Raw genomic sequence first — 12,539 nt, 5'->3', positions numbered from 1 at the left:
TTTAAAGATCATTTCTCTCTTCAATTTGGGAATAGCTAGATTAAAGTTTAAACTTTTGTGTTTGGTTAAGTCATAGTAGTGGTTAAAAATTAGAACTTGTTATTTGTACATCTCTTTATCTTTAATATTTTAACAACAACAAAAAAACTAATTCAATATACAAAATGTTTTCTTTTTTAATGAGACTAATATAAAAATAGTTTGAATAAAATTATTAAGCATACTATACTAGTTAATAACCGGTGCAATGACTAAGGACGTATAACAAAATATGATTTTTTTTTTCTCTTTTTTTTTTATCTAAATAAGAAATTTGATAACTATAATAATTATTTATAGGCATTTATTAAAATTTTATTTGTATATGGAAGTTGAAACTGTCAATTTTACCATTTAAATAAAATATGATATGGCAAATTTTTTATAGAGTATTTAATTTAGAATAGAATTTAAAATCAAGTAAATGTAATTTATTTTTAAAAAGTAAACAAATAAAAATAAGTTCATCTACTAATTTAACTTAAAACTAAGTTTGTGAGAATACAGCTGTACTTTAAATAATCAAATAAGCCTTATAAATAAGAAACTAAGAAAATAAGTTTAACTAAACCCAAAGCCAAAGTAAGTTTAAATTTTGAGAAAAACAAAAAAGGAAAGAACAAGATGTTAGTTTAATATAGACAAATTGATCTTATCACCCAAAAAAAAAAATTAGCGACAAATTGAATATTGATAGAAAGACTAAAAGACAGATAGTGAAATTGACTAAATTCCCAACAAAATCTAGCAAAAACAAAATCAACTTAGATTTTGTTTTTCTAAAACTATTTGATTTGAAAACATGATAAATCAGAATTACTACTACTACTCGTCCCAAATTGAAGTGGCCCAACTCTTGCAGACAAACTGGGGTGTCTCTGTAGCAACACAATGGGATGGGGGCACCCAAATTACATCCCTTTTTTTCTTATTCTTTTCTTTTCTTTTTCTTTATTATTAAAGTGAATTTATTTTGTCTTTTTTTTTTTTTTTTTTTTGCCCTTTGGTTTTGATTTTCAAAGATTCCTGTCGAGAGAAAAAGCAAAAGTAAATCACGCCATCACCATGGGGGTTGAGGGGGGGGTGGGTTTGCTCTTTGCTGTTTTTTCTCTCTCTCTTTCTTTCTCACATTTCGCTTTCTTTCTTTCTTTCTTTTCCTCCTTTTTCTTTTTCCTGTTTTAGTGTTCTTTTTGTTTTTCGGCCTTCTTTTCATCCCCAAACATGTCCAAATCCTTAATCTGGTTTTCCCACTTGGCTCTATTATGTTGTAAGCAAAACAAAGTGATGTTTCATCAGTGGGTGCAGACACAACCACGCCCCCTATGGCCATACTGATACAAACACCAACAAATGTCAAAAAAAGGTGTCGTTTCTAGTGAATAAACACGAGATTGAAAATAATAACTAAAAACGGTGTCGTTTTATTTATTATGTTTTTGATATGACACCAATTATAAATGCTCTAACATCGCAAATATTTTTCATAATAAAACTATAATAGATCTAGCATTTTCTTTGTACTTTTCCTTGTTTCATTTGTTTGTTGGAAAGAAATGGGATTTGTTTGTGGTTGGGTTGGCTTTAGCTTGATCTGTCTTTTTGCATTTGGTAAAAGGTTTGTGGTGAGTATGACTACATAAAACTCAAAAGAGAGCCTCTCCTAAACGCAAATCTAGAAGCACACAAACAGATTGTGATTTGTGAAAGCCATATAGAGGCTCTCCGATTCATTTCTGCAAAAGGGAAACCAGCTTTTCCAAAAAAATCTGCACCCAAATTGCAAACTTCCAATTAATGTTTTTGGCACCTATAAGGACATATGTAACATTGCCAGTTTGTGTTTGTCGATCACCAAATTGTTTATAGAGCAGCATATTGAGTAGCTTAAACATACTCTCTTTTTTTGGTTTGTGTTTTTTTGTCACTCACATGATGCCAAGCCCACATTTCATCTGTAATTTGTTTTCCCGAATTATAATGATACTTTTTTATTTGTTTCTATGTTCAATCTTATATATTTTGTTTATAGTAAGTTCAAAACCTTAAAAAATGAGGACGGTTCAATAGGTTGATCACCAACTACAGTTTTAGTTACCAATACTATGTTATAATTGAGTTTTACTAATGTATATTTTTAGTGCATATATTAGTAAAATTATTTTAGAGAATTTTTTATTGAAAAATTAAAAAAAAAAAAAAATTGATTGACCTTCTCGACAACTTTTTTAATTTTTCATAAAAAAAATTTCTTAAAATGGATGGGCCCATTATAATTATACTTTTATCAATTTTTAATAAATAAATAATTTTTTTAAGCAAAAACTAATATAAAAAAAATGAGCTTAGTATAAGAGCATCCGAGCATGCATAGAAATATTAGCGAATTTTTATTTCTTTTCTTTTTCCAGTTAGCATGTGAAAATCTTTTATGTAAATTTCATTATTTTTTAGTAAACAGCTTAAATAGCATTTACACTATACTCATGTCAGTGTCACTTTCTTGATACTAACTATCTAATCCAATGCCAAGGCTATTGCTATTCAAATGTCAAGATTCTTGTCAGAAACAAATAATGCCCCAAGCCAAGGCCATAGCATACCCTGATAAAAAGGCCAGATATGCCTGGAACCCCTGGACATTGCCAGAGAGGTAGTTCCTTTATGTTTGTTTGCCTTATGCAACGCTTTGCTCAGTGTCTCATATTCATGCAAACTTTTTTCCTTGTATCCTGGACCTTGTATCTTATTTACTTAAAAGTGAGATTAAAAGCCAACAAAGAAGCCACCTATACTATAAAAGTAATATGAAGAGGAGTTGATAGACACCAAATTTTTCATTATTTTTCACAATAAAATTTATTGATATCATGTACAAGTCTGTTTAAGGTATCATGTCAGATTGGTACTAATAAAAACTGATGTCAATAATATTACTCCAATGAAGAGTTTTTTTCTTTTTTTTAAATGGATACGTTTTGTGTTCGTTGTCCAATACTCTAATATTTTTCTACACTGAACATTCTACGATGCAAACACGTATCCAAATCAATTTTGTGCCTGGTACCTTTTGCATTGGACACAAATTTCACCATTTTTTTATTTCTTTATTTGCTGAGGTAAAAGGCAGAAACCAACCAAGAGTAAAGAAAAAACAAAAACAAAATTGTTAAAAAAATAGAGATAATTTTCTTTTCCCCATATCTAGTTGGCGAGAGAGTAGAAAATGGATTTTTTTTTTTTTTAACATGGAAAGAGAAATCCTGGAATTGACTTTTGTGAATACGAACTATAATAATAATTGTGCGGAAGGTGCCCCCGTGCAGTGTGAGAAGTTTTGCGAATGCAATTAATTTTAGCTTTTAAAGGGGGAGGTAGTTCAAAAGTTGGGATTGGAGCTAAATTTAATTCCTGCAATTGACACAATACATGTGTATTGTGGCGTTATGAGCAGGTGAAAAAACATAATGTTGCATGCATGTATGATGTCAATCCTTAAAAAGAAGAACTTGTCAATTTTGGGATTGATTTTTCATAATAATTCAAGGAAAATGTTACCAAATGTCTTAATGGTATTGTTTTATGAACTATTTTTATAAATATTTTACAAAAAAATGATAAAACAATTAATTTTTCTGACAATTTTTTATATTTCTCATGAAAGTGGTGTTAAACACTTATTAACAATTACCCTAAAAACACCCCTTAACATGACTCATAATTCTATAAGAATAAAACTTATGTATCGCAAACATCTGATTGTATTGACCAATAAAACACTAATAATATTGTCTTTTTTAAGATTTATTAAATTCAATTCATCCAAGTGTTTGAAAGTACGTCATTGAAAAATCTAATATACTGCACTTAAAATATTGTACTTAAATTTTACCTATAATAATTAATAGCCAAGATAAGACAATTTTCAATTCTAAAAAATAGCGTAGGCAAAGTTAAATAAACATATAAAACGTGTCTTCTCTTTTCCTTTTCACCAATTGCATAAAATAAAATAAAAATAAGTGGTTTGTATTATATGCAATATAATAAAACGATCTTATACATGTTTAGTGATTACATTATATAACTCAATGAAATATTATGTGTTGTAAAACATGCTTCCAATATATAACTCTTTACAAGCACATTCAAAATTATTAAAACAAATTGTTTTAACTGAACTATCACCAAAGTTTTAAGAATTTTAAAAAATTACTCTAGTTAATATTTTTATCACTAAAAAGCTTCTAACATTTTCAAAGAGATGTTTCAAATATATATATTTTTTTTAAACCATTCATCAGAATTTTTTTTGTTTTTATAAAACTTGAAAATTTTAAAGTGTTAAATATTAGCATTGATACACCATGTTGAATATACTAGTATGAATGCGGAAGCGAAAGTATAAAGTATAAAATACAGTAACACATAAGAGTTACGTGATTCAGCTTAACGGCCTACATATACGGAGGAAACCCTAAAGGACTATATCAAATCATAATATGTGTATATATAGTAAACAAAACCCTAGACTAATAAACTTTTAGTACAAGTAAGAGACTTAACTTGCACACAAAGTAAAATTAGGCTTGGACTTATGCTAATGGATTAATATATCTCTAACATAAAGATATTCATTATCTATTTTAAACTATTCTATTTTATTTTTCTTTTTTTTATATGAAGCATTCACTTTCAGGGACTGTTTTCATTTTATTTTTCTATATTTAAAAATTAATCCGTATAAAATAATTGTAAGTTTCATACATTTCCAAAATTTCCAACCTCAGAGATCTGTTTGTGTTCGGTGGTGCTTTGTTTTTCCTTCGGAATTTCGTACAAAAATAATTGGGTTATGAGTATGCACGTGTCTACGTACGAATCACGCTGTTACATGCATTTACAAAGATACACGTCATCCTTGTCATTCCAGGATTAGACAATACCTCACACGTGCATGGGTGAGTTTGCACGTGCGACTGACCAATAGAAACTCACTCAGCAAATAAAACACACAACGGGGCAAGTTCAAACGCACCTTTTTACATTTTAAACATTTTTACACTTATTTTAATACAATTTTTTCACCCACAAGTATATCAAAAACATCCGAACAACATTATTCAAACTCTTCTAACAAACAAGTCCTAAATTTACACAAATGCTAAATAGCAATAGGGGGATTTGGGTCCCACTCCTACCTGTTATAGGAACAGTTTTGTGTAAACACAAACGAACAACATTATTCAAACTCTTCTAGCAAACAAGTCCTAAATTTACACAAAATGCTAAATAGCAATAGGGGGATTTGGGTCCCACTCCTAACTGTTATAGGGACAGTTTTGTGTAAACACAAACAAACAACACATCACATGTGAGAGAGAAAGAGAAAGAGCTGATTCCGAGTATTTCTCGCGTGTGGCAAAGGCTGGCCAGCAAAGCTAAAAGAGTAGCGACCAATTTGTTCACCACGTATTTCGAAATTGAGGTGTATTTATGTCAAACATGGAGGCTTTTTGTGAAGCTACATTAGATTAGATTCTTTTGTTGAAATCATGCTCCATATTATATACTATATTATTATTATCAACACAAGAAAGAAATATACTTGGGCTTACTTTTTGGTTGGTGACATCTAGTAGATCAATGATCATTCTTTCTCCCCCAAAAAAATTTAAAATTTTGAATATAATGGCATTGGAAATATAAGTGTTACTAGTAGATTAGCAACAACAAAAAAATCTACTAATAGATTAGCATTATAAAAAAAAGACAACTACTAGATTAGGAAGATATGCAATATCTATTCCAAAATAATGACTCACTTATCCAAAGTCTTTCAAAATGGAAATACGAAAGTATTTAAAAATTTAAGACATTCATACTATAATATATTATTATTTTTATCATTACTTTAAGAAATATATACCAATAGAATTCCTTTTTGTGTTTGTAAGATTCAAACTTAGGTGAATTATTCTACGACATAAGTTTTTGTCAATTAAAGTAACTAGAACCTATTATTTCTTTTTCTTTTTCTTTTTATACAATGTTAAGGAGTTCAAAAACTACTAAAATTATGATAATGGGGTTATGCCAAGAAAAATTTATTGAATAAGATTAGTGCAGGGTGAGAGTTTGGAAAAGAGAGGGAAATGTAACAAGGATTTCAACAAAAATCAAATTGTGACAAATCCTTAAAATCTAACGGTTACCCTAAAAAAAAAAAAAAAAATAAAATAAAAAAAAAACAAAAAAAAAAAAAAAAAAAAAAAAAAAAACAAAAAAAAAAAACAAAACAAAACAAAACCAAAAAAAAAAAACAAACAAACAAACAAACATCAGTTCAATTTTTACCAACCCCAAAATTGGTCAAAGAACTTCAATGGTTTGTCAACAGACTATTGGGAGAATGAGAAATAAGAATAGCTAAGTAACAATACAAGAGGTTGTTTACATTTATTTATGAAGGGTATTTATAACTTAAAGTTAGGCAATTCACCTGCCACTTAGTCATCCCCTCAGGTCGACTAAGGGGGAGTGTGCATGGTTTTAAAAATTGGAACAATTGAATAATCAAATATAGGTCTAGTTCCCAGTTTTTGTATGTTGAATCAGCAACTACCAATTTTTCCAATTTTTATCATACCAAGCTTAAGTTCAATTCCCGATTCAACCAGTCAGTCCGATTTGTTTTCAAAATAGTGGGTGTGTGTCAGGGGCAATGTGTGTCAAGGTAACAACCCTAATCATCCTAAAAGTAGACAGTAAACTTGTTAGTTAGTCACCCTTAAGTTGACTGAGGGAACGCATTTGGGACAGGTCCACTAGCAACATTAAATGCAACCATCAATAGTTAGGGTACAATAAATGATGATGTGAAGATGGTCAATTCCGAACAATTTTTTTTAAGGATGACCTATTGGTCAACTAACTAGAAGGAATGAATCCATAGGCCGACAGCCATGTCATCTCGAGTTGGGTGACAATTGTGTTTCTCTGTGCTCGATTATTTATCTATTGTATTCAATCATGCTTCTTGGTCTTCAGATGACTGCTCAGTCACTATGATCCTTGGTTATCGGTCAAATGTTCAACCACTGTGATCAAACATTGTATATCGCCATAATCCTCGATCAAATTGTATTTATTTTGAGCCCTAAGGCCTAAGTCCCCACAATTACAATAATCCAAGAAAAAATTGACATTGATTAAGATTGATATATACTCGTACTTCATAAAGTGACAAATAATCCAAAGTTGTATTAAGCCTTTAGCATCCTTTTTGTACAAAAAGTATAGTGTTATCCTAGGGGGTTTTCCTTGGAATTGGAAATAAGGAGAGTATATTGAGTAATTGATTGATCAATGTGCTACCAAAAAAAAAAAGAAAATGATGAGACCTGCCGCTGAGTCACGAGAGGAGCCCGCCGGCATGGTACTGGTTTAGAGCTACGCCTATTGGGGGGTCTATCTATCTGTGTCTTTTGGGTCCACACTTCACCCCCACCCCTCTTTCGGTTGCACATCACGGGGTCCCAATAAATGCCTCTTCATTCACATGGGCAATGAATGAATAAATGTGAAAGAGAGATAGAGAGAGAGGGTAACTTTTCTTAGTGGTGGTGGTGGTGGTTTTGATGGGGATTGAAGCCAATGCATAGTGAAGTGTATTTTGTGCATGGAATGAGGCGTAAAGTGTCCTCATGTCCTCTACCTTTACCTTTTTCTTTTTTTCTTTTTTTAAGTAACAAACATAGATATATATACTATATGTTAATTTAATAATGTGCATACATGTATGTGTAAAGGGTTTTCTGGGTTTGTCTTTTCAGGGTTTTGTTTGGTAGGTTGGACTTGGATCAGATAATTCTCGTATCCAAAGTGGATATGTTTGCTAGTGTAGTGAGAGAGAAAGATTTTATGTGTTTTGAAAGACAAAAATACTCCCTCTTGTGGGCTGTGGCCCCCATATCCTATGATTTTTAGTAACCACGTTTCTGTCTTTGCTTCCACTAAGAACATAGACCCATTCTTTTCTTTCAAACTAAAGCTTTCCCATGAGTGCAATTTTAGTGTGTTTTTATTGTACAACTTCAACTTGGTACTACTGTGATAGTCCAACCTAGCTAGTCCCCATCAGAATTTATGTACATTCGACTGGTTGAAATATTAGTCTGTCTTTCTCACATCAATCATAGCTATAGTGAGAGGCGTGTGTGTGTGTAGTTGGTGGTCTTATTATGAGAAAAGCATATTGGTCATATGGTATACTGTATATATTGACTGCTTGGTGAATCAACATGTTTTTGTTGCCATGCAAATGGATCAACATGTTTTATATCAACTGGATGTTGTTGCACGTAAGTGTCAGCACCGGCTACGAAATTTTGGTTGCATGAAGATGGTACAGTGAGCTATATTGATCATGGCTGCATAGAATGCTAAAATAAAGGACAAATCGTCCTCATTTTACTGCGGGCACAATGAAATCTTAGGAATGGAAACAAATTTTAATAAATTAAATATGGACAAAAATAGTAGTGAAGTGTGGGGTACAAGAAGATTACGGTGATTATGGCCAAGAACAGGTGGTCGGGCTCAACGTTGATCTCCCCTACCTATAAAATAATGTGGTGTGGGGGGTTTTTTTTTTTTTTTTAAATAATAAATATTATTTACTAATAAGTTCATGTGGTTAATTCAACTACTAACATATTTAGATTATCAGTTTGTAAAGTGGTTGTAATGGAAGAGGTGTTACCTCTAATAGCACTTTTGTGGTAAGTGAATATATCATGAAAAAAGAACCCCTTCATTTTCTTTGATATTAATTTCACATTTTGAGAATGTCTCTGCTTTTTTTCGTATATCTTATTCATATAAAGTTCATTTGGTTAGGCATTTTGGAAGTTTAAAACACATTTTTAAAACTTAAAACTTTGTTTTGCAACAATAAATCTTAATAGCTTTTTTAAAAATGCTTGTTTTAATTCAAAAATACTGTTTTGCAACAACTTATATAAATGCACCCATAGTTAATCTCAAGTTTTTTTTTTTTTTTTTTTTTTAAGCTAAGAAACTGGTTGGCTTTTCTTGAAATTTCCAACAAAAACATCCACAATTCAAATCCTCTCACCCTCAATTATTGGATTAAGAGCGAGGGTTGTAAGAAAAAAACTAATAATTATCACATATATAAAATATATATGTCTCTCTTATAATGTGTGGATTCCTCATTCGTGTGTAACTCACACCTATAGCATTGATGCATGTGTCTGAATTCACATTAAGCTATTACCCAAGAAAATATAAAATAAAACTCAGACTAGCTATTAGAGGTTTCCTATCTGAAGCCTAGCAGTCATCTTGTGTCAATTTTTTACCCATTGATGACATGGAAAGGAGCAGATTAGTACTGTTCAAAGCATGCAAACAAAAGATTAGGATGATAATACTTTTGGATCTTAAGGGGGCAATATTTTAGGTTTGTTTTCTGTTCTTTTGTGAGGAACTGAAGATTCGGTAGTCAGACTAATGGTTTGTCTCTCCAAGGCTTTGTGCAGTGAGAATGAGCTTTCTTTCCTTTCTTTATTTTTTTTGTCATTTTCTCAATGAAAAGAACAAGTGAAATTTCAGTCTTTCAGTATTTAAAAATTAAAACCCGAAAAAGAAAAAACATTGTACAGAACCTTAATAATACTTGACAATGATAAAATGACTGCAGTGATATGGTAGTTCAATGCTACCTCACTTGATATATATATTTTTTATTTGATTATGGTAAATGATCATGTCATTAAATCTTCATCATATTCTTCACATAAAATTACTAATAGTTTATCTCTTAACCTCATCATTATTATTATTATTATTATTAATTTTGGTACTATGCCAATTAGTCTGTTGGTAGATTCTAGGGACTGTACAGGACAGGAGAAGGTCACATAATGTGGGTGTTACACATCCTATAAAACCTACATATCATGAGAAAGATATTATATAAGTTGGATGTATAAGATAACTATAAGTGCAGAAGATCTAAAATTAATTTTTGTTTTCACATTAATGGGACTTTATGATGGTTCAAAAGAGTTATCATGTTTTGGAAGTTGATTATTAACACTGGAAAGTGGGGGAAAAAAGAATTCATAAATAAAGTTACTCTTACATGTGATGCATGGGCGGTGCGATATCTATTCAATAGAGCTCCAATAAACAATCACACCAGATTTATTGAAGGGGATTAATGGAAGACATGGGAAAAATTATTTTGACAATAAATTTAGTGATACACAAATTTGTGTAATTGCTAATATATTAGCTTGTGATTTGTTCATTACAAAAATGATATCAATGATGGGTTAACAAGAAATTGATATTGTTCTAAACACAGATGGGTCATTATAAAAAATGTTCTTATTTAAGCAATTATTCTAATAATACAAGAATTTTCATAACTTTTGTGACAATTGCTGAGTTGACAAATTATGATTAGTATATAAAAAAATGATATTAATAATGATTCTATGTGAAGGTAAGCACACTTATTATCACTATCAACTTAACAAGTGTTTAAGTGAAATCCAGATGTAATGGCATCCTTTATAGTGCCTTATATCTATAGTTTTGAATTCCACCGCCACTGCTCCTCCTTGGTTATTGACCTTTAAGAGGATTCAAATAAAAAAAGAAAGAAGTAAAAAAAAAAAAAAAAAAAAAAAAAAAGGTTCTCAAACAGGGTCTCGGTTATATCAAATTCTAAATTTACCGTACAGACTTTACTACAGCTATGTGAGGAAGAGAAGATGACATCTTCTGTGAAGAAGACCCTTTCTCAGTAAATTATTTTATTTTGAGGAACCTTTTTCTCAGTAAATTATGAAAGATAATGTTACTTAGCTTGGAACAGATACAGCTATATTGTGCTAATCAAAATAATGCAAAAGATAAACATGCGCATCCATAGATTCCACAAATTTCGCTAAAGCCATTATATATCGAATAATGTTGTCTTATAATACGCCTAGATCATTATTGTCCATAATTACTCAAACCATTTTCCACACATAAAGTTATTCTCATTCATAAATAGTTCTAATTAGCTGTTCAAGAAAAAAAAAGTTCTAATTAGAGTAATCTTTTTTTTCCCTTTCATTATTTTATGAACAAAACTATAAGGAAGATTATCAGTATGCAAATACATGTCTAATAAGTCTATAACTGTGAAAAGAAAAAGAAAAGAAACAAAGGCATAAAAGCAAGGTAATCATTACATGAGAAAAATGAATGCAAAAGGACAATCTAATTGAGTCCCTTTACCCCACACACATACAGAACATATAAATCAGAGGCTTTTTGTTTTTCCAATTTAAAACAGTGAATAAAATGATAGCTCACCTTAAAGAAAGCCTCCGTTTTGGACCCAACATGCCAGTGCACAACTTCATTCGCATTTTTTGCCCTCCATTATTATGATTGAGGTGTATTATTTTTGACACCATTTGTATGAGAAACACATCTTAATCATGCCTAAGAAAAGTTTTCAGTGCATGTGTGCAACAATAGCCAATATTCACTATACATATACCAAATCACACCACATGGCAACTTTTAAACCACATGATCTTGAATATACAACATTTTTTTTCTTGTAATAATTATTTTATACATTCATCATATACAACATTCTTCTCACAATGCAAAGTTGTGGGGAAAAGTTTTTAGTGTGTGCGTGCAACAATAGGCAATGTTCTCTATATGTGCCAAAATCACACCATATGGCATCTTTTGAACCAATTAATCCAGGATAATAGCGCTCCGTTTACATTAATTATCTTATGCATTTGAGATATTCATCTTTCTCAAATTATGCGATTTTCACAGTTCTTTAAAGCCCGCATGCTTTGAAAGATATGGAACATATCCTGGACACATAAAGATACATTTTTATCCTATTGATACCATCCACCGAGTGAGCTAATTATCATATTTGATATTGTTTCAATCATTCTAGTATCTGATTTGAGGGTTTTTTATTTTATTTTTAATGGGCCTTTAGTTTGACCCCAAGGACCCTATGAGCCAAATCGTAGAGTCTAAAATGGCCGAATAATAATTAGATAAATTTTTCGGCAATACGAGCACAAATGAGATAGGTCTATCATGGGCCACTAATAGCAGTCATAAATTCCTCAGGGCAAAACCTATCATAGGCTTTAAGATAACTACATAATATCATATTAGTAGACTGAAAGAATCCCAAGAAAGAATATAGAGTTTGGCATGTTACTAAAGCAAAGACAAAGGCAAAGAAGCATACAAGAGGGTAATTCTAGACATACCTTCTTAGGGATTTACGAATATTCCCAAAGAGATCTTCGGTGTGGTTATTCTAAGCGTATACAGAGCTTGGCATGCCTTGAAAGTTGCCCAAAAAACATAAAGAGCTTAGCCCATAGTTTTATATTAAAAAATAAAAATAAAACTGCATGAAAATCATC

Source organism: Quercus robur, chromosome 7 (assembly GCF_932294415.1).
Source record: "Quercus robur chromosome 7, dhQueRobu3.1, whole genome shotgun sequence".
Lineage (NCBI taxonomy): Eukaryota > Viridiplantae > Streptophyta > Magnoliopsida > Fagales > Fagaceae > Quercus > Quercus robur.
This window is presented reverse-complemented; position numbering follows the sequence as displayed.